At 40.8% G+C, this 6,200-nt stretch overlaps 1 non-coding gene across 1 annotated transcript; it reads left to right on the top strand.

The window, feature by feature from the left end:
• Positions 1 to 4,009: 4,009 nt before the first annotated feature.
• On the top strand, positions 4,010 to 4,111 carry LOC116742104. Its single transcript, XR_004346372.1, has one exon. It is a non-coding gene; the product is annotated as a U6 spliceosomal RNA (small nuclear RNA).
• Positions 4,112 to 6,200: the final 2,089 nt, after the last annotated feature.

Genomic DNA, 6,200 nt, shown 5'->3' with positions numbered 1-6,200 from the left:
GGAAGCTGGGGCAAAGTGAGAGTAGCATCAACAGATATACACTATCCAATGTAAACTAGTTAGCTAGTGGGAAGCAGCAGCATAGCACAGGGAGATCAGCTCGGTGCTTTGCCATGACCTAGAGGGCTGGGATAGGGAGGGTAGTGGTGGAGCCTCAAGAGGGAGGGGATATGGGGATATATGTGTGCATATGGCTGATTCACTTTGTTGTACAACAGAAACTAAAACAGTATTGTGAAGCAATTATACTTCAATAAAGATCTATTAAAAAGAAAAAAGAAAATGTGGCACATATATACAATGGAATATTACTCAGCTCTAAAAAGGAATGAAAATGAGTTATCTGTGGTGAGGAGGATGGACCTAGAGACTGTCATTCAGAGTGAAGTAAGTCAGAAAGAGAAAAACAAATACTGTATGCTAACACACATATATGGAATCTAAAAAAAAAAAAGGTCATGAAGAATCTAGGGGCAAGACAGGAATAAAGATGCAGACCTACTAGAGAATGGACCTGAGGATACGGGGAGGGGGAAGGGTAAGCTGGGACAAAGTGAGAGAGTGGCATGGACATATATACACTACCAGACGTAAAATAGATAGCTAGTGGGAAGCAGCCGCATAGCGCAGGGAGATCAGCCTGGTGCTTTGTGACCACGTAAAAGGGTGGGATAGGGAGGGTGGGAGGGAGGAACATGCAAGAGGGAAGAGATATGGGGACATATGTATATGTATAACTGATTCACTTTGTTATAAAGCAGAAACTAACACACCTTTGTAAAGCAATTATACTCCAATAAAGATGTTAAAAAAAAAAAGGACATAGTGTCGGTTCATATAAGCAATTACAGGTTTACTGGGAGGCCGTCTTACAGGGAGAAACTGAAAAATAAAGGAAAACAATGTAGATGGTGGCCACTATAGGCTTCTGGCAGAGTCTCCTGGGGAAACGAAGAAAAGGGCTCTTCATCTGAAATAAATCTGAGCAGAGTAGGAGGCGGCTCAGTGTGAGGATTAACGTATCACAACACCTTGGGAAGTGAAAAGAGGTGGAGACTGCAATTCAGCAATGCAAAGTCCCCAGCCCATGCTGGTACATCCTCACGTAAGACATTTTCTTCAGACAAAACGTAACCTTCCATTCTGAAGACACAGAAACACTTTGCAGGGATGTTTTGACTGTGGGTCTGGGTTTGGGGGTATTATTTGGGGGGTATTTTGTTTTGCATTTACCCCAATAAAAATCCACATTAGCCTCTTGTACATTAAACATCAGCAAAGGAGCCCAGGTAGTTTATAAACTTCCTTTTGCAAAAGAGTGCATCCAAAACCTACGGCATCATTCTCAAAAGCATATTAAACACCCTTCAAGGACAGAGTTTCACCCTTTGCTTTCTGCAGTAATGTCCCAGCTTCCCTTTGTGACAGCATGATTTGTCCTAATGGTTCTTGAGAGACATTTGGGAAATCTGACTTTCTCTCTGGGTGAAGCTGCCACACAAGGAAGTCACCTGCATGTGACATGATAGAGGGGCCCTGCGCTTGAGAAAAGGCTAAAGCTGCCATGTCTCTTGGAAGTTTCCCCACTGGTATTTGACTAACTTTTTGTGAGCTGCTCCCAAGGGTCAGTGTTTAAGCAGTATGTTCCCGGCTGTCAAGCCCCAATGCTGCCTAAATTACTCTGATAAGGAGTTCTAATAAGATACTTTAGAAAGTCACTTATGCCATAAGGTATTCATATTATCTCAAGACATTTCTATTTGGGTAATAGGAAATGAAAGTGTGGATTAATGTCTTTCGCATGCCATTAAAAAAACTGAGAGGCAGAAGCCTCCTTTCAGCCACCAGGGGCCTCTTCCTCATGTCTGTTCACTGCTGTCTCAGCTAATCACTTTTAGTGCTTTCAAAAGCAAAGGATACATTTTGATATCATAGAAAATGAGTTTAAACCAGAAAGTCCATGTGACCTCCAAACTTTGGATTACTGCCATGGCATGCTACATTTCACCTCTGATTTAAAGACAGGGAACTTGTGGCTTCCTAAAAATGAAAAACTCTTCTGCACAATTCCCGAAAGGCTAATGCAAGCAACTGGTAAAGGAGAAATAAAGAGACGGACACCAGAAGTCCAAAGAAGAAAAACTCAGTGAAACTGGGTCACCAATCACCTCCCTGTAACCCTGAGGAGTCAGGGTGGCAAATATGTCCACTTCTCTCTTTATCTGACCCATGATCAGATATAAAATTGTTGAGTGTTGCCATAAGTATAAATCCTATAGAATGTGAGCTTGGTAAAATTAAGAGCAACGGGAACAATAATAATATGATAAACTAACATTTAGTGATTAAGAGCCAGGCACTGTGCTAAGGGTCTTACATGTACTATTTCACTAAATCTCACTAAACTTACGAGGTAGGAACTAGTATTCTTATTCTATTAGACTTGCTAACTTAAGTCTCCATTACTGGCGGGTGATAGAGGTGGCCTTAGGAGAAAAACAGTCTGATTCTTTAGACCACATCTTTAACTGCACTTGAAAAAATAAAGGTGATCAGCAATTCATTTTCTTCAGTTAATTCTTGCATTGGAAAAATGCTTCAATACTTCTAAATAAAGAATTTCTCAAATAATATCAAGAGACCTGAATGTTTTGGTAATGAAACTGTTACAGCCCTAAGAAGCTCTTTCAGGAAAGCAGGTGGTGCTGACTCAGAAGAACAGCCCACCTCTCAGCAGAGGTCAGCCACCTCCAGATGAAGGTGGAAAGTCCATTCAATGACGCGAAATACCTCTCCAAGATTATACATCATGTGGGCATGAAATGTAAGAAGGATGCCATTTAGATTAGGACAGGGGGTGGAGCTACACGGCTTTCAAATAGGACGGTCTTCTTTTCCTTTCAGGGAACATGCAAGTCATAACCTGCCTTTTTCTCGTCTATGAAATAGTGTTTTAGTTGATGGATTCCAAAGACGAGCTTCACCAAGTGAAAACTCACCCTGCTCTTCCTAGAACCTAAATTAATGCCTACGCTTTCCCCAGAGCTCTCGTTTATGGACTCCAAAGGACTGGAGATTTGAAGACCACCTGCCACAAGCGGAATTTAGCTTCCCCAAGATCTGTTTTCTTCCTTTTCCCACCCTGGAGCTCCCCACCTCTTTCCAGCAGCCAGCCATCCCAGCAAAGCAGAATTATCACCGACAGTGAAAGAGAAAGGCCTCAGAGCTAGGCTGTGGGCAGAGCATGCCATAAAGTTACCAGCTTAATTAAGCCATTACAGTTTTTAGGGGGTCTTAAAGACAGGAAATTTGAATGTATAATCGAGCCTGAGTACAGTCTCATTCTATGTTTTCCTTGGTCTGCTCAGAACCAGATTGCGAATGGGAAATAGCTGGGATAACATCCTGGGGCAACAAGGTCAGTTGCTCATTTTTACTGTGATCTCCACAAGAAAGTTATGAAGGTTTATTTCTATCGGCTTGGTCCGGGAGTGAAGGGCTTGGACCCTTGAAGTGCCAAGCAGACAGGCCAACCACACAGAGAGTGCTTTGACTGTCAGCCTGTCCCCAGTGTTCTCAGGGACAATATCCCACACTTCCTTGTACAGAGAAGCTACAGAATATGGTTAGAGGAAACATTCTCTTTGGAAAAATGATTCTGAACTTCAGCCCTGAATTTAGATAGGGGAAACTAAGAAAGATTACAAACCCATGTTCTTCAACTTTGACCAGTAGAGGAGAAGGCCAATTTCCCCCCACTTGGGGGGAAGTGGATATTTAGGGAAAGCACACGAAGCCCACTGCTTATGCCGTGAACATAGCTCAGCACTTCACAGATTAGGCAGTTTTACGAGTTGACAGCTGTTTATTCCAACGGCATATATTTTACGTAGCAGTACATTCAATACATTAAGTTGTATTTCAGATGTACTCTAATCCCCACTGCCACCCTACCATATATAAATAAAAGTGCACATACACACTGAGATGCTAAAAGAAATTTTGCTTTGTTCGCTTCAGCAGCACATATACTAAAACCGGAATGATACAGATAAGATTAGCATGGCCCCGAGCAAGGTGCACACAGATTCATGAAGTGATCAAGTGTAAGACCTGAAACCAGGGCTTCCCTGGTGGCGCAGTGGTTGGGAGTCCACCTGCCGATGCAGGGGACACGGGTTCGTGCCCTGGTCTGGGAAGATCCCACGTGCCGCGGAGTGGCTGGGCCCGTGAGCCATGGCCGCTGAGCCTGCGCGTCCGGAGCCTGTGCTCCGCAACAGGAGAGGCCACAGCAGTGAGAGGCCCGCGTACCGAAAAAAAAAAAAAAAAAAAAAAAAAGACCTGAAACCATAAAACTCCTAGAAGAAAACATAAGCATAAGCAACTTGACATCAGTCTTGATGATGATTTTTTGGATTTGATACCAAAAGCTACGGCAACAAACTAAAAAGCTTCTGTAAAACAAAGGAAACCATCAACAAAACAAAAAGCAACCTACAGAATGGGAGAAAATATTTACAAACCATATTTCTGATAAGGAGTTAATATTTGAAATATATAAAGAACTCAAACAACTTAATAGTAAGAACAAAGCATCTAATTCAAAAATGAGCAGAATATCTGAATAGACTTTTTTTTTTAAAGGACACATAGAGATAGCTAACAGGTATATGAAAAGGTACTCAACATCACTACTCATCAGAGAAATGCAAATCAAAACCACAATGAGATATCACCTCCCACCTGTCAGAATGACTATCATCAAAAAGACAAGAAATAACAAGAGTTGGCAAGGACAGAAAGGGAACTCTGGTGCACTGTTGATGCGAATGTAAATTGGTGCAGCAACTATGGAAAACAATACGGAGATTTCTCAAAAAGTTAAAGTAGATCCATATGATACAGAAATTCCACTTCTGAGTATTTATCCAAAGGGCATGAAAATGCCATGTTGAAGAGATATCTGCATCCCATGTTCATTGCAACACTATTTAGAATAGCCAAGATATGAAAACAAACTGCGTCCACCAATGAATGAATGGATAGGCAAATGTCTCACACACACACACACACACATTCACACACACACAGGAATATTACTCAGCCATAAAAGAAGAAAATCTTGCTATTTACAACAGCATGGATGGACCTTTAGGGCATTATGCTAAGTGAAGTAAGTCAGACAGAGGAAGACAAATACCATAAGATGTCACTTATATTTAGGATCCAAAAACAAAACAAAAACAACCCGCCAAAAAACAACAAAAAATGAACTTATAGACACAGAGAACAGATCAGTGTTGTTGCCGGAGGTTGGGGGAACAAATGTGTAAAGGGGGTCAAAAGGTACAAACTTCCAGTTCTAACATAAATAAGTCATGGGGATGTAATGTACAACATGGTGACTGTAGTTAATAATACTGTATAGCATATTTAAAAGTTACTAAGAAAATAGATTTTAAAAAGTTCTCATCAGAAGACAAATAATATGTAAGCATGTATGGTGACCGACATTAACTAGCCTTGTTGTAGTGATCATTTCTCAATATATATACATATATTTATATATACACACACACAAGTATTGAATCATTATGTTGTATACCTGAAGCTAATATAATGTCATATGTCAATTATACCTCAAAAAGTTTTTTAAATAAAAAATATTTTTTGTTGGGTATGTGCTCATGGTAAAAGAGTCCCAAATCCCATACCCACCCTTTCAGCCTCTGACAATTGTATCTCCTCTCCTTAAAACTAGTTCAACCTGATAGAGAGGTAGGGGTGGAACTGAGCAAGCAGAGGGGTGGGATGATATGGGTTGGGGGAGGTGCGCTGTAATGGGTCACAAAGGAGAATATGAAGTATCAGTGATCTAAGGACACCTGTGGGTTTCCTCCAGTTCTAGTAATTCTTTACATCGACAGAATACTGGCACAGTGATCAAGCAGTTTGTGTTGTTAGATCGTGCTAATAAGACACTGAACTTGGCATTAGATCATATGTCTAATTTATCAGTGAAGAAAAAAAATCTCAGAGAAGAAAGTATGCATTTTAGGTCAAATTACATAAATAAACTCTCTCTCTCTCTCTCTCTCTCTCTCTCTCCCTATAGAGAGATTCTCAAAGGATTAGAACCCAAATCCTCTACTTCTAATATAATGCTAAGCTAACTTGGACTTTAATTTCACTTGTGTTTG

The sequence above is a fragment of the Phocoena sinus genome, chromosome 16 (genome assembly GCF_008692025.1).
Source record: "Phocoena sinus isolate mPhoSin1 chromosome 16, mPhoSin1.pri, whole genome shotgun sequence".
Classification (NCBI taxonomy): Eukaryota; Metazoa; Chordata; class Mammalia; order Artiodactyla; family Phocoenidae; genus Phocoena; species Phocoena sinus.
The sequence above is the reverse complement of the archived record's forward strand: the minus strand, read 5'-3'. Positions and strand labels throughout refer to the sequence as shown.